Below are 21774 nucleotides of genomic sequence, written 5' to 3' on the forward strand. Positions count from 1 at the left end.
AAGTCTCATCCTGAGTTGTGGCTGGATACCTCCTGGGACTAGGGGCAAATTGTGAAACAAAGCACCCAGACACCAGGAAAACAAAACAGCAAAAACATGAGAGCAACCATCTTTAAATCTGAGAATTCTGAACATTCAGAGTTGGCCTGAGCACCTACATGACATCCAGCATAGCTTTGATGAGCGTTGTGTAACCCACATGAGACCTATGCTTTATTTTATTTTATTTTTTAAAGATTTATTTATTCACTTGAAAGAGTTACACAGAGGAGAGGGAGAGGGAGAGAGAGAGAGGTCTTCCATCCGCTGGTTCATTCCCCAATTGTCCGCAATGGTCAGAACTGTGCCGATCCAAAGCCAGGAGCCAGGAGCTTCTTCCCGGTCTCCCTTGTGGGTGCAGGGCCCAAAGGACTTAGGCCATCTTCTGCTTTCCCAGGCCATAGCAGAGAGCTGGATTGGAAGTGGAGCAGCCGGGTCTTGAACCGGTGCCTGTATAGGATGCCAGCGCTTCAGGCCAGGGTGTTAACCTGCTGCTCCATAGCGCTGGCCCAGAGATCTATGCTTTAATCTTTTTATCTATTTATTTTTATTTATTTGACAGACAGTGAGAGAGGGAGAGAGAGAGAAAGGTCTTCCTTCCGTTGGTTCACCACCCAAATGGCCACTACAGCTGGAGCTATGCCAATCCAAAGACAGGAGCCAGGTGCTTCCTCCTGGTCTCCCATGTGGGTACAGGGCCCCAAGCACTTGGCCATCCTCTACTGCTTCCTCGGGCCACAGCAGAAAGCTGGACTGGAAGAGGAGTAACCGGGACTAGAATCCGGCACCCATATGGGATGCTGGCACCACAGGCAGAGGATTAACCAAGTGAGCCGTGACGCCGGCCCCAAGACCTATGCTTTAGATGTAAATAATGTACAATATGTGGATGTCACTGAACCTAGAGTGCATTCCTCTTCTTATGTTCATATTGATTTTTTTTAAAACAATGAGAAAAGTCTCCAAGAACAAAAATAATGTTTTGATGTTAGAGAAGGAATGGTCACTTAGCCCATTGGTCACAGAGTGGTAAGGAGACTGGGCTCAGGGGTCACTGTCACATGCAGGCCCTCATCATTGCATACCCAGAGAGAAGTGTGCTGTTTTCCCTCATACATCTGTATGCAGCAGGTTGGGATCAGGACGTTTGGCCAAGACTGGACTGTTGTGGGCATGTCACATCAAGCCATTTGTCCCTTTAGCACACTACATTGTTAAAGTTTTAAAACACAAGCTCCCCAGACCAGAAAGACACATGGAAAAGCTTATTTGTGTGGATTAAATGATGACTCTGCCCCTAAAAGGGAAATAAAACAGCATCCTTGTTTACAGTAGACAGAAACAAGTCCCACTCAGCTCAATTGCAAAAATAAAATAAAATAAAATAAAGAAGGTAGACAGTGTCCAGGCCATAAACTCAAAGAGCAATCTTCTCTTTGTTTTGTGGTTCCTTTCAACACACACACAGCTTGATCAGAAAGGCTGTGCTTCTCAGAAGCAAGTGCTCAAAGGCAAGACACATGCAGAGGACAGTTGAGTATGGGATGAAGTGTATATGTATTATTTATATGATAGAATCCTGTGTTTTTATGTAACCATGAAACGAAGACAGTATGAGAGAAAGCAAGACCCCAGTAATGCTGTCTATTACATTGTGTATGCCGTAGTACCATTTTGTATGTCATGTAAAACAAGACATTGATCAAAGCAAAAGTTGATATATTTAAATGAGAAAATACACAGTATCACTCCAGTACATTTTGTTTACATTTTAGTCTCATTTACTTTCTCTTCATTGTTGATAAGAGGATGAAAACTGTACAGTTTCCAGCTAGTTACCCAAATTAGAGAAAAATAAGAAGAAAATATTAGAAGAAAACAGGAGAGAAAGAACTTGTGAATTGCGGTTGTCACCTAAATAGCCTGTCTGGCCTTATTTGTGAAACGCAATTGCTTTTAGAATGTAGAAGTATTTTTTCACATTATCTTTGTATAAAATGTGTATTAATATTAAATATCTTCTTAAAAAATGATGATTACTGGTCAGTGCCACGGCTCACTTGGCTAATCCTCTGCCTGCGGTGCCGGCACCCTGGGTTCTAGACCCAGTTGGGGCGCTGGATTCTGTCCCGGTTGCTCCTCTTCCAGTCCAGCTCTCTGCTGTGGCCTGGGAAGGCAGTGGAGGATGGTCCAAGTGCTTGGGTCCTGCACCCGCATGGGAGACCAGGAGGAAGCACCTGGCTCCTGGCTTCGGATCGGCGCAGCACACTGGCCATAGCGGCCATTTGAGTGGTGAACCAACAGAAAAAGGAAGACCTTTCTCTCTGTCTCTCTCTCTCACTGTCTAACTCTGCCTGTCAAAAAAAAAAAAAATGATGATTACTAGAGGCTACATTGGAAGTAGAGGAGAAATAAGGAGTTTGGGATCAAAAGGTCCAAAGTTTGAGATAGGAGGAGTAAGTTTTGAGATACTCAGGTTGTACAGCAGGGTGACTGCTGTCAACAACAATGTATAGTTCAAAATAGCAAAAAGAGGAAATTTCAAGTGTCTTACCACTGAAAATGATAAGTAAATAAAGGAATGAATATGTTAATTACATTGATTGAATCATTGCATATTTACACACGCACACAGCAGGATACTTCAAAAACTCATGGAAAATGAAATTAAAAGACAAATTTATTTTGGTGTAAAAAATTTTAAAGCCATACATAGTTTTTGTGTAATATGCATTTCTATGAACTTTCTGAAGACTGTTGTAAGCATGCATAATCAAATATATTTTTGCTAGTATTATTTTGAACAAATTGTTATCTGCTAGGTTAAGAAAAATAAAAGTTTTATTTTACCTCCATTTATTACTTGTCAAATGCCCTTTCTTTTTTATGTAGATCTAAGTTTTGACCAATCTAATTTTTCTTTATTTTGAAGAACTTCTTTTAACATTTCTTATAATCTATTTCTACTGGAGAAAAAAAGCCCTCAATTTTTATTTGTTTGAGAATGTTTTTATTTCTTTCACTTTTGAAGGGTAATTTCACAGGGCATGGAATTCTAGTTTGGTATTTATTTTTTTTTTCTCTCAACACCAAATATTACACTCTGTTATTACTATTTACAATGTTTTTGATGTTTCTTGAGTTACTGTGAAGTTACATCCTGGTAAATCTATAGTGAATTGAAAATACCAGACACCAAAATGAAATTTTAAAAAACTGTTATTTATTTGAGTGGCAGAGAAACAGAAACAGAGTGCTCATCTTCTAGTTTACTCCCCAAATGCTCACACAGCCAGGGCTGGGCCTAACTGAAAGCAGGAACCAGGAACTCAATCCAGGTCTCCCACGTGGGTGGCAGGGGCCCAACTACTTGAGCCATTACCTGCTGCTTCACAGGGTGCATATTAGCAGGAAGCTGGAATAGGAAGCAGAGCCAGGATTCAAACCAAGGCACCAGTATGGGATGTGAGTGTCCCAACCGGCAACCTAACCACTGACCAAACACCTGCCCTGAAAATGCACTTAGTGAACCTAACTTATCAGACATCATAGCTTACTTAGCAACCCACTACACTGTAGAGTACATTGTTTATCCTCATGATCATGTGGACGATTAGGAGCTGCAGCCCACTGCTGCTCTTTACCCTTGTGATTGTATTGTACCACATTTGGCTAGCCTGTGAAAAGACTAAAATTCAAAGTTCTAAGTATACTGTCTATTGGATACATATTGTTTTCATGCCATTGTGAAGCAGGAAAATCATAAATTGAACCATCATGAGTTGATGACCATCTGTATTTTATACATATGGATTTTTTGCAGCCTTTGTGTTACTTTTCATTGTTGGAGGTTTCTATTGTGATATCCTCTGTTCAGAGATTTTTATGTCCAATTTACTAATAAGACTATCAAATACCTTCTTCATTTCTGCCACAATGTATTTGACCTCTAACATTTCATTTTGATTATTTCTTAAGATTTCTGTGTCTTTGCTTATGTAGACCATTTGTTCTTGCATACTACCTTATTTATGCATTAGAGTCCATAGCCTATTAATCATAGTTGTTTTAAATTCCAGTTTCCTTGCCATGTCTGATTCTCATGCTTGTTCTATCACTGTATAAAATGAACTATTATAAATGAAAATTTAGTAATGTGGGAGTAAGGTATGGGGGAAGGGAGGTGTTCCATAGTCTTCTTATTAGGTCTCAATCTTTAATCAAGTCTATGCCCTTGGACTGTGAATTTCATAAGTGTTTTTTATCCCTCTCTTGGGTGATACAGGATAGTTAAGGTGAGTTGGAGTAGCTCTTTCCCTTCTTCCATGTGGAAGATTAGAGTGGGCTGAAGTTGGGGCTTTCCCTTCTTCCCCACTTAAGGCTAGAGCTGGCTTGCCTTAGGTTTTTCCTTTGTCTTAGGTCAATTAGGCTCTGGTAAAACTCCAGTGGATTAGTCTCTGATTAAATAATTTCTCCTGAGGGAAGACCTTATTAAGAAAACCATAGTGCTCTAGTGTATTTAAAAATGGCTCATCTTCCCCTCCTGCTGCCAGAAACATGAGAGAATTTTTGTCTGACACTGGCTGTGAGTACCTCGTTGAATTCTAAAGGTAAATATTACAAATGCATGAGACCCCCTGAAGTTTTTAACTCAGCCTCTCTATTCTGAATCTCCAGCAATTTGTCATTTATAGTACAGCCTGATTCCTGCAGAGGTTTCAGGTAATGGATTTCTCTACCTAAGTTATGATTCTTTGTATATGCCTGCCTCTGTAATTTGGGGGCAGTAGTTTTCCCTGTTCCACACTTCTCTTATGGCTCTAAGAAGAGTTGTTGATTTTTCAGTATTTGTCTTTTAGTTGTTGTTAGGACATAATAGTGACTCCAAGCTTCTTACATATGGAACCAAAAACTAGATATCCAAAGCCTACAATGTTTATTCTCTGGCTGTTTGTGGATAGTTTGTCAACTCTAGTCTGGTAAAAATACAAGATTCAGACACTAAAGAACCCAATTATAGGCATCAAAACTAGAAGGTTGAAACTTCTTTATTCTCTATTTAAAAAAAGATGAAGATTAACCAGGTTGGAGGTGGACATCTTGTTGGACTGAAGATGGAAACAGAGTTTGCAATAAAGGCATCTTGGGATACCCAAATTAGAAGAAACTGAGCTGAAAACAAAAAAGGAAAAAATGATGGCTAAATTGAAATTGACTGAAGGTTATTCCAATCAAAGAAGGCTAGAGCTAGTAATTTGAAGCTGAGACAAAGAACAAGAAACCCAGAGTCAGGGGGATTAAAAGATGAGAAGTAGGAACCAATTCAAATGATTTAGAATCAATGTCAGCAACAATTGGGGTGGGTGGTTGGGGTAGTGGGTAAGAATGTGGGAGAGAGTGTTTTGTAAAAGGGGGTGAGTCTGAGGTGATTATTAGAATGCTTGTTTGTTTTGTAGCTTGTTTTTATGAGTCAGCCATGGGTATGTCAATCAGATTGAAGAAACGAAGGCAGAATGGACATTACTCTTTTCCTGGTCAGGCACATGGTTCTTAGGTATGCCTGAGGGAAAATTTTGACAGGTGAACGGTCTGGAATGTTTTGTGGTGGCAGAAAAGCTTCCAGAACTGTTCTTCTAGCTGATAGCCATCCAATTGCACCAGGTATTGCAACTGAATAATGTCAGTGGGGGTCAAACACTTGTTTCATTGTGCATTCTGGTTCCTCATATGAAATCTTGCAGGCAGGTGGAGAGGCATGTGATGGCTTTGATGGGTAGGATCTAGCAGGGAGTGAAGGAAGGGATATTAAAACTGAGTGGGAAGCAATTGGAACTTGAATGGTTGACATAGTCTTCAACAGCCACAGATATTGTTGACAGGGTTAGATAATATTGGCAGGGTTAGGTGATGTGTCTGAAAGAGAGAAGACAGAGTGTCACACTTTTATATCTCCCCTGAAGCTATTCAGTATACTCTCTTGTAGATCTTCCTGAGTGGCCTTTACTACTTCTGAGTATTGTGGGGCCTGTCAGGATTGTGGTATTGCTCAATAGTACAGGGAAACTTCAGGGGATAAAGGCTACCATCCGAGGTCAGTGTTAGAGTAAATAGTGTAGTGAATTGTTGTAAAAAGATACTGTGTTAAAGTAGAACTAGTTATATTATTTGAAGCATTATAACAGTGAAGGTATACTTCTAAAACTTTGATAAGTCATTCCACAGGTATAGAATAATATAGAGGTGGATCTGCAATAAAGGTGGGATATGGAGGACCCTGAAAAGTGCTTTTCAGAATCAGAATATTAAATTAAAATCTTGTCAAATTTCAGGTTGTTATGAAGTCCATGGAAAGTGGAATATTTCTTTGATAAACACAGTGGCAATACTACTCGTAATGGGAGTCCAGAAAGGGAATAAACATAATCTTAGCAAGTGTTCTGCAATTTCCAATATGGTGTCATACCTTTGGGAAGGAAAAAGATCTATGTTGAAGGCTAAAGAAATGGTGTTTTGTGGAGAATTTGGTGGTCAGTATAGGGTAGAGTAACTTTGGATCTTCCCATGTCTGCCTTAGTCTGAAAGTACAGTGCCTGGCATATAGTAGGTGCACAATAAATGTATCTGCATGAGTGAGTGAGTTTTTCACTATACTAGCCATGTTCAGTTTTGAATGGGCTCAGTGGTTGCTTAATGTAGTTTTGCAGAACTATATACCTGAATTTCAGGCTATTCCTTCCAGAACATGGAATACTCTGGTCATTGGGGTTAACTATAGGTGGCTAGGTGAATAAGCATCTCATGTTGGAGATACACAGTATTACCCCCCAAGTTGGATGATTTCCTGGAAAGACTCACAGGACTTACTATATATTACTTATGGTTAAAAGTAATTGTAATGACATAGTAAGGATACACAGGTAGATCATAAGAGAAAAAGACAGGTGGAGTCCAAAGGAATCCCTGTGCAGTTTTTTTTTAATTATATAAAATTTTATTTGAGGGGCTGGCACTGTGGCATAGTAGGCTAAGCCTCTGCCTGTGGCTCTGGCATCCCTTATGTGTGCTGGTTCAAGTCCCAGCTGCTCTTCTTCCTATCCAGCTCTCTTATGGGCTAGGAAAGCAGTGGAATATGGCCCAAGTCATATGCACCCACATGGGAGACCTGGAAGAAGCTCTTGGCTCCTGGCTTTGGATCAGCCCAGCTCTGGACATTGTGGCCATTTCAAGAGTAAACCAGTTAGCCGGCGCCGTGGCTCAATAGGCTAATCCTCCACCTTGCGGCGCCGGCACACCGGGTTCTAGTCCCGGTTGGGGCGCCGGATTCTGTCCCGGTTGCCCCTCTTCCAGGCCAGCTCTCTGCTATGGCCAGGGAGTGCAGTGGAGGATGGCCCAGGTGCTTGGGCCCTGCACTCCATGGGAGACCAGGAAAAAGCACCTGGCTCCTGGCTCCTGCCAGGATCAGCGCGGTGCGCCGGCTGCAGCGGCGGCCATTGGAGGGTGAACCAACGGCAAAGGAAGACCTTTCTCTCTCTGTCTCTCTCTCACTGTCCACTCTGCCTGTCAAAAAAAAAAAAAAAAAAAAAAAAAAAAAAAAAAAAGAGTAAACCAGTGGATGGAAGACCTTTCTCTCTGTCTCTCCCTCTCTGTCTGTAACGCTGTCTCTCAAATAAATAAATAATAAAAAATTACGTGAAAACCACTTAGAGGAGAGAGAAAGATAATATTTCCTATCTACTGGTTCACTCCCCAAATGCCTGCAACAGCCAGGGCTGGGCTAGGCCAAAACTAGGGGCTGAAAGTCAATCTAGGTCTCTTGTGTGGGTGGCAGGAACCCAAGTACTTGAGCCATCACCTGATGCCTCCCAGAGCACACATTAGCAAGAAGCTAGAATCAAAAGCAGAGCTGGGTCTTGAATCCAGGCACTTGTTGGATACGGGATGCATGATTCCCAAGCCATTTCTTTTTTTTGAAAGAAAACTTTTATTTAATAAATATAAATTTCGAAAGTACAACTTTTGGATTATAGCGGTTTTCCCCCCATAACCTCCCTCCCACCCGCAAACCATCCCATATCCTACTCCCTCTCCCATCCCGTTCTTCATTAAGATTTATTTTAAATTATTTTTATATACAGAAGATCAACTTAGTATATACTAAGTAAAAATTTCAACAGATTGCACCCACATAGATACACAAAGTATAAAGTACTGTTTGAATACTAGTTTTACCATTAATTCGCATGGTACAACACAAAAAGGACAGAGATTCTACATGGGGAGTAAGTGCACAGTGACTCCTGTTGTTGATTTAACAATTGACACTCTTATTTATGACACCAGTAATCACCCAAGGCTCTTGTCATGAGCTGCCAAGGCTATGGAAGCCTCTTGAGTTCACAAACTCCAACCTTATTTAGACAAGGCTATAATCAAAGTGGAAGTTCTCTCCTGTCAGAGAAAGGTACCTCTTTCTTTGATGGCCTGTTTGTTCCGCTGAGATCTCACTCACAGAGATCTTTCATTTAGGTCATTTTTTGCCACAGTGTCTCCCAAGCCAGTTCTTAACCACTATGCCAGTGCCTGATCTCTGCTCCGTGCAATCTTTGTATGCTGTCTATCTTTTTTTTTTTTATTTGACAGGCAGAGTTATAGACAGTGAGAGGAAGAGACAGAGATAAAGGTCTTCCTTCTGTTGGTTCACTTCCCAAATGGCCGCCACAGCTGGCACTGCGTCGATCCGAAGCCAGGAGCCAGGTGCTTCTTCCTGGTCTCCCGTGTGGGTGCAGGGCCCCAAGCACTTGGGCCATCCTCCACTGCCCTGCCGGGCCACAGCAGAGAGCTGGACTGGAAGAGGAGCAACCGGGACTAGAACTGGTGCCCATATGGGATGCTGGCGCCGCAGGCGGAGGATTAACCAAGTGAGCCACGGCGCCAGTCCCACTGTCTTTATCTTATGAGGGGGTTATACAGAGTATGCTTCTCCCCCAATGATGAAAATGTAGCAGTATGTATAAAATGATTTTTTGCCATGAAGTCTCATTTGAGACGAGCACCTAAGATTTTTTACTGGGGACTAATCACATAAGCCATCTCTGCCCAACATGTATGAAAATACCAGACTCCCAGAAGGAAGGCACGTGTTCAGCATAAACCACACTGCTTGCAAAATAATCTAGGCACATTATGCCAGTATAATCAGCTAACTGTTGACTGGGAATACTCTAACAGCCAAGGGCCAACTTTGTAAGCAGGCCTTTCTAAGGATAGCAGTCTTAGGCCTGCTGTATTAACTTTTCTACACACCATCTACCTGCTGTGCTAGAGCTGAGATTGAAGATCAGGATGTTCCCAGGACATATCTTCTTTGACAATAAGATTCTTGTGCTATCTCCTGATATTTGGGGCCTGTTTTGACTTTACAATCAAAGGAAAAGGAAAAGCTAAGTTATTTGTAAAAAGAAGTTTATCTCACTTGGCATAGACACTTTTATCATACTTGGTATAGGAAGTTTTTCTAACCTCTGATGCTTTAATTTGTGATGGTTATATTAGTTTTCCATGAAATTTTGGGATCCTTCTAGGTAGTGTGTTCATGTCTTAATGGTAAGCTTTGATCATTGACTTCCTTTTCTCACATTAAGTAGTTGCTTTTAGCCATGACCAACCATTTTTGAGAATGAGGGACAGGGGAGGAGTTTGCCATGGTAAATGGTTGGGTCTGGGTAGACCAATATTATTTGGAGAAATCATTTTCAGCTCACAGAATATATAACTCTCTTCTGTGTAACTCTTTCCTTTTCTGGACACGTAATTTAATGGAGAGGTAATTATGAAAGGATGATGAAAAACTATGAGTAATATCTAGCAACTGCAAAACTGCTGAACGTCCGTATTATCTGGAGAGCTTCTCAGTGAAGAACTGAGATATTGTCTGGAATCATGTGGATAGCTAGGCTCAAACACACTTCAAGGCACAAGCCCTTGAAAGCAAGTTTTTCAAGATTGACCTAGAGGTGGTAGTACTGCTTTTGGTGTTACTCACTTTTATCACAGGTGTCACTCAGAACTTCCCTTTCCCTTAGAATCTAAGTAAATGTAGCTTGAAACCTCAAATTCACAACCTGTACAATCCAGTATTCTCCCTGAGATTTCTGTGAATGTTCAATTTTATATCTTCATATATTTCTCTTTGCTGTTTAGAGACAGAAAGTAGGTATTATTGACCGCCTAGGGCTAAGAGTGGAAAGAGAGGCAAGGGGTAATGAGAAGTGACTGCTAATGCAAGTGGAGTTTCTTTTGAGAGTGATGAAAATGTTCTAAAATTGGTTGTGGTGATGATAACACAGGTGAATTCCCTTTAAATAGGCAGGTAAATTGTATGGCGTGTTAATTATATTTCGATATAGCTGATATTTTTAAAAAGAAGTAAGGTAGCCGGTGCCGCGGCTCACTAGGCTAATCCACCGCCTGCGGCGCCAGCACTCTGGGTTCTAGTCCTGGTTGGGGTGCCGGTTCTGTCCCGGTTGCTCCCCTTACAGTCCAGCTCTCTGCTGTGGCCCAGGAAGGCAGTGGAGGATGGCCCAAGTGCTTGGGCCCTGCACCCGCATGGGAGACCAGGAGGAAGCACCTGGCTCCTGGCTTCGGATCGGCGCAGCGCGCCGGCCATAGCAGCCATTTTAGGGGTGAACCAACGGAAGGAAGGTCTCTGTCTCTGTCTTTCTCTCTCACTTTCTAACTCTGCTTGACAAATTAATAAATAAATAAAAAGAAGTAAGGACATGTAGATTTATTATGTACTATATTTTACCACTAGAAACAGTTTGCCTTCCCACCATCAGTGTATAAGAATGCCTATTTACTTACAGCATCACCAACAGAATGGGTTACCATAATTTTTTGCCAGTGTAATAGATGAAAAATGGTATCTCAGTGTACTTTTACTTTGCATTTCTCATTTTGAATGAGTTTGAACACCTTTTCATGTGTTTGAAGACTGATTTTTGTATCTTCTGTGAGTTGTCTGTTCATATATTTCCTTCATTTTTCTTTTGGGTTTGGGGTATTTGTTTGCTCAATTCTTACGAGTTCTTTGAATAGCAGGCATTGTCTGTCAGCTTCCACACTCTTAATAATTGTACTCTACTGCCTCTCTGCCCTGAAATTTTATCCACTGTTTCCTAACCTCTATATTTGTAAATGATTCAAATACTTGCCATAGAATTATTTGAATGTCGTATACTGTTTAGGACCATGTTTCATAGCATGTTCCCCTGCAGCCCCACCAGTTTTGGGAAAGTCGAGGAAGATAGAGCAGCTTACTAGCCTATTCAGCATCTTGGAAAAATTTTTGCCTCTAAGACCCTGCTGTTTATTTTTCTCTATAGCCCCAGATCTACAAGATGAGGAACTTAGTACCTTTATGACAGTCTTTTTGGCCACCCCTAAGTGTTAATAAGTCAAGGTGGAGTTATACTTTCAGAGGTAGTGAGACTTCTTGCTTTGACTGTCAGCTTATGATGGAGAGTGGAATGAAGGAGTCCTACCATTTTGCTTTGTGGACTAGAGATCAGCTTTTTAAAAAAGCTGTAAGACTTCTGTTTTGATATAATGTCATCTGTGCTACTGTCAGGACCTTGTCCAGCATCCTCACTATTCTCCCTTTTGGAATGAGCCTGCCTAGTTATTTTTTTGGCTGGCCCTTGACTGCCTTCAGCTACCTTCTCCTTGACAGTTTAAAAGTTTCTTAAAAAATGAAACATGCAATTACCATATGACATAGCAATTGCTTTCTTGGGCATTTATCCCAGATAAATGAAAACTTATATCCATACATGAATGTTCATAGTGCTTTTATTCATAATAGCTAAAAAGGGGAAATAACTCAGATGTCCTTCAACAAAATAGTTAAATAAACTGTGGTACATTTGCAGAACACTATTCAGCAACAAATAGGAATGAGCTGTCAATACACACAACAAAGTAGATGATTCTCCAGAGTATTATGCTGAGTGGAAAAAAAGCCAGTCTCAAATGTTGAATATTATTCCATTTTTATGTCATTCTCAAAAAGACAAAATTGAAGTGTCAAAGAACATCTCAATGGTTCCCAGGGGTCCAGGGCATTGGTAGGAAGTGACTATAATAAGATATCAAGAGGGAGAGTTTTTTGGGTGCTATGTTGTTCTTTATCATGATTGTGTTCGTTTTTATACAGGCCTATTGTGAAAATTCATAGAACTGTCAAAAATAATTTTTCTTTGTTTTAATTTTAAAAATAAAGTCAACATAAAATATGAACCATGCAGTTAATAAAATATTAAACTAATCCACTTTAAAAATAGTGGAATAGAGGCTGGCATCCCATATAAAGCCAGTTCCAGTCCTGGCTGCTTTACTTCTCATCCAGCTCTCCACTAATGCACCTTGGAAGGTAGAAGATGACCAAAATACTTGGGTCCCTGCTACCCAAGTGGGAGACCCAGATGGAGTTCCAGGCTCCTGGCATCAGCCTGGCCCAGCACAGGCCATGGCAGCCATTTGGGGAGTGAACCAGTAAATGGAAGTTCTCTCTCTCTCTCTCTCTCTAACTCTATCTTTCAAATAAATAAATCTTTAAAAAATAAAAACATAAAAATTGTGGACCTGGAATACTTAGGAGAGGAATTTGGGATTTATTCATAATTTGGATGGTGAAAAGTATATTGGGATATGGTTTGTGTAAAGACCACTCTGAAAAGAGATGAAGATAGAAAGTAGGAGATACGCTAAATGTGTGAACGTGTGATAAAAACAGAAAAGGTTGGATGGGGAAAGATTTGTTAGACATGATAAAATCTGTAGGAATTAGGCATTGATTTCATTGGCAGAAGAAAGTGCTTTCTTCATTTGGAATGACCCTTCCCTTGTGTGGCTAAGAGCCCAAATTCCACAAAATTCTAGAACAGCAGTCCTTTGAGTATATTTAGTCGGCAACACTTTATCTTGTGTCAGAATGGAAGCTCTGGAATGCAGGTCCTGAAACAGAACCAGCCATGCCAAGGTCTGAAAACTCATCAGCACCTGACAGTTCAGTTCTGTGAATGCTGGCTCTGTCCCCAGATTCCCATAGTAATAATAGTTAACACTTACTTCCTTATTACCATGTGCTAAGTCCTGTTTTAAGCACTTTGTGTGTGCTGTTTGTTTAATCATGTCCCAAACTCTCAGAGATTATACTGTTATAATTCCCTCTTTTGAGATGCAGAAATTAAGACACATACTTGCCTACAATTCATACAGAAAGTAAGTGACTGAGACAATATTCAAATCTTAGGAAGTCTTGCTACCTTGTAAGAGGCCAAAGATCCTTGAAAGTAGGTGGTAAGCTTTCTCTGTCTTGATCACTTCCGTTCAATCACTTCTCCTTTCTGTGTTACCTGCTATTGTTATTGTTTTTATCCTCTTTGCCTATGATTAAATATTACAGTTCCATCATCTGTTCCCTCCCAGTCACTTGGTAGGAAATTTCTTCTTAGTAATCCCTATGTCCCTGCATTTTAGGTGACTCTTTTGGTGAATTTTTCTCCTAGATTATCCTAATAGGGACCTCTGTGGTTATATTTGAAAAAATAAACTATGCATGGGATTCAAAATTTTTGTACCAAAGTAAACTTATTTTTTAATTCCATTTTCCATGAACTTTTTAAAGTACCCTTATATTTCAGAGTCAGAAAATTAGTAGGGCTGATGGACTGCTGGGATAATCTGAACAGCATTTCCTTCTGAGTCAGTTCACAGGTGTGTGGAGGGAGGGAGTTTTGTCTTCACCCCAGGCAAATGTCAGGAATCCTGGAGGAGGAAGCAAGTTTTGCTGACGGGAGACTGTGCATATAAATAGGAAGCCAAGAGAACTATAGCCAGCAGGCCAAATCTAGCCAATTACCAGTCTTTAGAAACACAATTTTAGTGGAACACAGTCATACCCATTCATTTACATGTTGTTCATGGCTGGTTTTATATTAAGATAGCAGAGTTGAGAGTTGCAGTAGAGACCATATGATCCACAAAGTCTAAGATATTTATTTGGCTCTTTATGGAAAACCTGCCAACCCTTGGCATATGAGATAGAGCATCCTGCATGATTGGAGATTTCTGTGCAGGAAAATGCTGTGAGATTAAATCTGCATTTTATTTATTTATTAAAGATTTATTTGTTTTTTGTATTTGAAAGGTGGAGTGACACAGAGGGAGAGAGATCCTTCATCTGCTAGTTACTCCCCCAAGTATCTGCAATGACCAGGGCCAGGCCAGGCCAAAGCCAAGAGCTAGAAACTCCATCTGGGTCTTCCATGTGGGTGGCAGCAGTCCAATGACTCAGGCCACCTTCTGCTGCCTTTCCAAGCATATTAGCAAGGAGCTGCATCAAAAGCAGGGCAGCAGAACTTGAACTGGGGCTGTGATAGGGGATGCCAGACTTGCAAGCAACTGCTTAACCTGCAGTGCCAGAATGCCAGCCCATGTACCTGTATTTTATTTTTGAAAAAGATTTAGAGGGCCAGTGCTGTGACATAGTGGGTTAAGCCTCCGCATGTGGCACTGGAATCCCATATGGGTGCTGGTTCAAGTCCTGGCTGCTCCTCTTCTGATCCACCTCTCTGCCATGGCCTGGGAAAGCAGTTGAAGATGACCCAAGTGCTTGGGCCCCTGCACCCGTGTGGGAGACTGGAGGAAGCTCCTGGCTCCTGGCTTCGGATCAGCTCAGCTCTGGCCCTTGTGGCTATCTGGGGAGTTAACCAGCAGATGGAAGACCTCTCTCTCTCTCTCTCTCTCCTCCCCCCCGCCCCGGTCTGTAACTCTGCTTCTCAAATAAATAAAATATTTTTTATAAAAGATTTAGAGTTACTGAGAGAAAGGGAGAGACAGAGGGAGTCAGAGATCTTCCATCTGCTGGTTCACCCCCAAATGGTCACAATGACCAGGGCTGGGCCAGACCAAAGCCAAGAGCCAGGAGCTACTTCTGGATCTCCCATGTAGGCCATCTTCTGCTGCTTTCCCAGGCCATTAGCAGAGAGATGAATCAGAAGTGAAGCAGCCAGGACTTGAGCCGGTGACCATATGGGACACTGGCATTGTAGGGGTGGGTTTACCTGCTACACCACAACTCTGGCCCTGATAAGCCTGTATTTTAGATACAGACATTTGAAAACACCAAAAGGAAGAATTTAGATACCAGGACCAGAGAGCAAGCTTCCAAAAACAAAGTGGAAAAGAACTAGGGAGGGCTTAATGCAAATAGATAAAAGAGGCCAGATTTAGAGATGCCAGTAGAGAAAGGTTCTTCTGGATTTAACTGAAGTATGTGTGTCTGTGCATGCCTATGTTGGGGAGGGATGTTCTCCATTCTTAAAAAGAAAATGAGAGGACAAAGAGGGAAATATAGTGTAAAATAAAAGTAGAAGAGAGGGGCTGGTGCTGTGGCGCAGTGGGTTAACGCCCTGGCCTGAAGCACCGGCATCCCACATGGGCACCGGCTCAACTCCCGGCTGTTCCACTTCTGATCCAGCTCTCTGCTATGGCCTGGGAGAGCAGTAGAAGATGGCCCAAGTCCTTGGACCCCTGCACCTGCATGGGAGACCTGGAAGAAGCTCCTGGCTTTGGATTGGCGCAGCTCCAGACTGTTGGGGCCAATTGGGGGAGTGAACCATCAGATGGAAGACCTCTCTCTCTCTCTCTCTACCTCTCTGTGTAACTCTGACTTTCAAATAAATAAATAATCTTTTTAAAAAAAGTAACACTGTAGTGAGCTTTGAGGGTTACCTGTCATTGGTAGTCTAGGGCAGAAACTACTGAATTAATGAACTGTCTCTCTTTGCTGTCTCCCAGGCCAGGGTTTCTGCCTTCCTGTTGACATCTCATAAGGCCATGGCAGCAGAAAGAAGATGCCAAAACAGAATCTAGTCCTGACTGTGCAACATACAACCCCTATCATATATAAAAAAGGTGGTTTGGTCCTGAAGTATGTCCTTTCTTCTCCAGGGGATGACTGTAATTCTTTTTTTGTTTAAGATTTATTTATTTATTTGAAAGGCAGAGTTACAGAAAGAGGAAAAAGAGGCATCTTCCACCCACTAATTCACTCCCCAAATGGCTGCAACAGCCAGGGCTGGGCCAGACCAAGCCAAGAGCATGGAGCTTCATCTGGGTCTCCCATGTGGGTGTAGGGTCCCAAGCACTTGGGTCATCTTCCGCTGCTTTCCCATGTGCATTAGCTGGGAGCTTGATTGGAACTGGAGTAGTCAGAACATGAACCAGCACCCATATGGGATGCTGGCGTTGCAGGCGGCAGCTTAACCCAGTGAACTATAACTCTGGCCCCAGCTGTAGTTTTTTTTTAATTTAAATTTTAATTTTTTTTGACAGGCAGAGTGGACAGTGAGAGACAGAGAGACAGAGTGAAAGGTCTTCCTTTACTGTTGGTTCACCCTCCAATGGCCACTTTGGCTTGCGTGCTGCGGCCAGCACACCATGCTGATCCGAAGCCAGGAGCCAGGTGTTTCTCCTGGTCTCCCATGCGGGTGCAGGGCCCAAGCACTTGGGCCATCCTCCACTGCACTCCCTGGCCACAGCAGAGAGCTGGACTGGAAGAGGGACAACCGGGACAGAATCCGGTGCCCCGACCGGGACTAGAACCCAGGGTGCTGGTGCCGCAGGTGGAGGATTAGCCTATTGAGCCATGGCACCGGCCATTTTTTTTATGATTTTATTATTTATTTGAGAGGTAGAGTTACAGACAGTGAGAAGAAGAGACAGAGAGAAAGGTCTTCCTTCGGTTGGTTCACTCCCCAGTTGGCCACAACGGCCGGAGCTGAGCTGATCTGAAACCATGAGCCAGGAGCTTCTTCCCGGTCTCCCATGTGGGTGCAGGGGCCCAAGAACTTGGGCCCTCTTCTATTGCTATCCCAGGCCATAGCAGAGAGTTGGATTGGAAGAGGAGCAGCTGGAACTAGAACCGGCGCCCGTATGGGATGCTGGCGCCGGCCCCCCAGCTGTAGTTCTTAACTGCATGATTTTACACCCAACCATGTGCACTCACTGGATATGTTGATCCAGAGGAGGCTTCACTGTTTTTTCTCACTAGACTCAAGCAGCCAGGAATGACAGAGAGTCATGGGCTCTATATGATGGGGACCCACTGGTATAAATGAGTAGAATACTATGTATAATATATGAATATAATATACAAACATAATATATAATTTTATATATTTTATATAACAGACCTACTATGACCTTTGTTGTTCTTTGAATTTCCAGTTATTTTGGCATGAGAAATTAGAGTAAATAATGACTAGTTTTGATAATGTCATTATGTTTCTTGCAGACTGAATGTGCTCATGCATGGATTTTGTGGCCTTATTACCCAAAAGGCTGCTGGATTCTCTTTTTGGCTGAAAATTTCCTAAAGAGGTCACAGTTCTAGGACATAGGTGAATAGCAAGCAGCATTGTCCTCCGTACTTACTTTTTTCTGTTTTCACTATTTCCTTCTCTTTTCTCTCTCACTTCTGAATCTGTCTCTTTAATCTGATACTAGTATTGCTTGTGAAATCTTTTATTTTATGAATTTTATTTTATTGCAGTTAGGGCACTTAACATGGGTTCTACTCTCTTTTACATTTTAAGCTGAGATTCAATTTCATCATCTGTAAAATGGGGATAAAATGGCACAGTTGATCCTCTGTGTCCATGGGTTCTGCATCTGTAGATTCAAACAACCGTGGGTTAAAAATATTCAGAAAAGAATATTGTATCTACACTGAACATGTTAGAGATTTTTCTTGTCATTATTCCCTAAACAATATAGTAGTTATTAACTTAGCATTTATATTGTATGAGGCATTACAAATGATCCAGAGATGATTTAAAGTATATGGAATGATATACATAAGTTACATGAAAATATGATGTCATTTTATATAAGTGACTTGAGCATCTTTGGATTTTGGTGTTTCTTGGGTGGAGTTCTGGAACCAATCCTGTGGATACCAAGGAACTACTGTCTTTGCACTATTATTCGAATCTGTTATTCAAATGTAATGAAGAATTTTTTTAAAAAAGATTTACTTATTTTTTTTTTGAAAGTCAGAGTTACACACACACATACGCACACAGAGAGAGAGAGAGAGAGAGAGAGGTCTTCCATCTGCTGGTTCACTCCCCAATTGGCTGCAATGGCCGGAGCTGTGCCGATCTGAAGCCAGGAGCCAGGAGCTTTTTCCGGGTCTCCCACGTGGGTGGGAACTGGCGCTCATATGGGATGACGGTGCTGCAGGCCAGGGTATTCACTCACTGCGCCACAGCGCCGGCCCCTGTAATGAAGAATTTATATACAGAAAAGAAAGACTCCTGGACCAGATTCTAGTGTCTTGAATCCTGGTTCTCTTTCTACCAATTATTAAATGACTGTGTGTCCTGAAATAAATTCCCTAACATTTCTAATCATCAGTTTTTCTCTGCAAAACATAGATGTGCCATGCATCCCTAGTTTCTGCATTGTAGTATTTGTATGCATTTGTAGGATGCCCAGTTGAAAAAATGATTCAATGTGACCCTTGGTGTCTTGAAATCCATATAGAATTGTCACTTGCTATCTATGGGGCTTTGGTTCCAGGACCCCCACAGATATCAAAATTTTACTTAAGGGATGTTCAAGTTCCTTTTATAAAATGGCATAGTATTTGCTTATAACCGATGCACATCTTCTGGTATGCTTTAAATAATCTCTACATTACTTTTAATTCCTAATACACAGTAAATGCTATGTAAATAGTTTTTATGCTGTATTGTTTAGGAAATAACAAGAAAAAAAGTCTCTATGTGTTCAGTACAGATGCAATTCTTTTTAGTATTTCTATTTTGCAGTTGGTGAATCCACAGATGCAAAACCTATCAGTGTAAATGATTGTCATAAGATAGTGCCAATGACAAGAAGCCTTATAAGAGATATAGAAATGGGGAATGATGAAACTTTAGCTTAAGGAAGCCGTAAATTCCTCACATCAGTGATAATATTGGAGCACAGCTTTGAATAACATAATTATAGGAAACAAATAGACCAGGTCGAAGGAGTTAGTTAAAGAATGTGTAGGGCTGATTTTAAGGACTTAGCAAATTGTCCACAGTAGCTGGATTACGATGTATACTGGGAAAGATTTTGCTTTTGAAGAGTGGATGAAGCTGGAACCTGGTAGCCCTTGCGTGCTCAGCTCAGGGGATTCCAGGAACAGCTTGTTCCTGGAAAATCTAGAGGGAACAAATATATTTACACCTAGGAATAAAGGAAGAATCAGATTGGTGCTTTAGAAAATGAGTTTATATTCATTCATGAAAAATGAAGAAGATCCTGCCATTTGTGAAAATATGAATGAATTTGGAGGACATGATACTAAGTGAACTAAGCCAGGCACAGAAAAACAAATACTGCTTAACTTCACTCATGTGTGGAACCTTAGATAATCGAATTCATAGAAGTAGAGTAGAATAGTGCTGACAGAGGCTGGGGTAGGGTTAGTGGGATAAATGGGTAGATGTTTGTCAAAGGATATAGAGTGGCAGCTAGACATGAAGAAGAATTAATGAATATTTAATGTGAAAAAAAGAGGTGATTAAGTTCCTCATTTAATCAATGATCATTATTGGGGCTGGCATTGTGGCGTAGAGGGCTAAGCCACCACCTGCGACTCTGGCATCCCATATGGGCACCAGTTCCGGACCCAGTTGCTCCATTTCTGATCCAACTCTCTGCTAATGCACCTGGGAAAGCAGTAAGATGGCCCAAGTTCTTGGGCCCCTGCCCCGACATGGGAGACCCAGAAGAAACTTTAGGCTCCTGACTTCGGTCTGGCACAGCTCTGGCCATTGCCAGCATTTGAGGAATTAACCACTGGATGGAAGATCTCTGTGTGTGTCTTTCTCTCTCTCTCGCTCTCTCTCCATACACACACACACACACACATATGAACTCTGCCTTTCAAATAAAAAATGTAATGGTCATTATTATAATGTTAAAAAAAGAATTAAAATATTGATCCAAATGTTTTTACAAACTTAGCCAAGGCCTAATATATTTACAAGATAAATTCTAAATTAAAATGTAAGACATTATGTTTTTTAATTCCTCCAAAGGAGTATTCTTGGGTTATGTTGTTTACTTACTGGTTTTTATAAAAACTAAAAAATTTCTCTTTATAAGAAAAGAAGGAAGAGTTTTATAATCTTGTAAATTCCAGCCTTATAGTATTTGTGAATCCCTTATCCAGGGGAAAGAATTTCAGCATAGACTGAAGAATTCACGTGAAATATATAATGAAATTTTTCCAGGTATAGGATCTTTCTGAGTAGAACCATTAGCCAAGTGGTAGAAAGGGTAAGGAGATATGGGGAGCAAACAAGGATGATAATACTTTTCTATTTCATAGGAAAAAAAATCAAGCGTTCATCAGAGGAGAGTGGAGTGTATTTTGTAGTCAATGGCAAGTGACTAAAAGTTTGTGAGTGTGGTTGTGGGCTAAGTGATCTGGATTTATGAATGGAAAAATCACTAGGACAGCAGTGTAGAGGGTTGAATTAAGTCTGACAATCAAGTCACCAGGATATGGCAATAGACCAAGACAGCACTGAGAGTCCTAAATCTCATTTTAGAGATAGACTTGACATAGAATTTGTTGCTTGCCTGCATTAGGAACAAGAATGCAGCAACCTTGCCTGGTATAGTGATGTCTATGTCAATGGGCTCTGTCAACTGCTAGAACCCTGTTTCAGGTCATAGCACTGTCATGGAATGGAACTCCATCTTCTGTATCACCACCTCATCTTAGGAAAGTATCTTCCCCTAAGTCTTTCATTTGTTCTTCACCCTTTCCTGAAAGCTCCTCCAAAAGATCTTTTCTTAGCCTCTGCTTCTACCTCCTGATTATTATCCTCTCAAAGAAGTCCTCTCTGACCCTTCTACTTCAAGTAGATCCCCCCAACCAATATAACCCCAAACCTATATGACTCTGTGTCACTCTTCCCTGTGTTATTTTCTTTTCATGACTTTATAATGTTAGAAATAATCTAACTCATTTTTATACTCAGTTATTCCACTAGAGGGTATAATGCCATGTAACTCAGATTACTATGAAGTGAATGTAGCAGGAAGTGTGTCATGTTTTTGCAGAGGTCTTTGGGCTGTGTTGATGAAAATAACAACACAAGTAAAGGTGTGGTCCTTATAGGTACAGAGCCTATATTAATGAAATAACCATGTTTATGAGAAGACTAGAACACAGAGTATACCAGAAGATGTGCTATGGTTCACTCAGGTACATACAAAAAGTTCATTTAGGCAGTTTTGCCTCAATTTATTAGACATAACTTATTTTTTAAAAAGATTTATTTATTTGAAAGACAGTTACAGAGAGAGGTAGAGACAGAGAGAGAGAGGTTCACTCCCCAGATGGCTGCAGAGACAGAGCTGGTTCACTCCCCAGATGGCCGCAACAGACAGAGCTGTGCTGATCCGAAGCCAGGAACCAGGAGCTTCTTCTGGGTCTCCCACATAGGTGCAGGCGCCCAAGGACTTGGGCCATTTTCTGCTGCTATCCCAGGCCATAGCAGAGCTGGATCGGAAGAGGAGCATCCGGGACTAGAACCAGTGCCCATATGGGATGCCGGTGCTTCAGGCCAGGGCTTTAACCTACTGTGACACAGCGCTGGC

This window comes from Oryctolagus cuniculus, chromosome X, assembly GCF_051225735.1.
Source record: "Oryctolagus cuniculus isolate XC-2025 breed Fujian yellow rabbit chromosome X, ASM5122573v1, whole genome shotgun sequence".
Classification (NCBI taxonomy): domain Eukaryota; kingdom Metazoa; phylum Chordata; class Mammalia; order Lagomorpha; family Leporidae; genus Oryctolagus; species Oryctolagus cuniculus.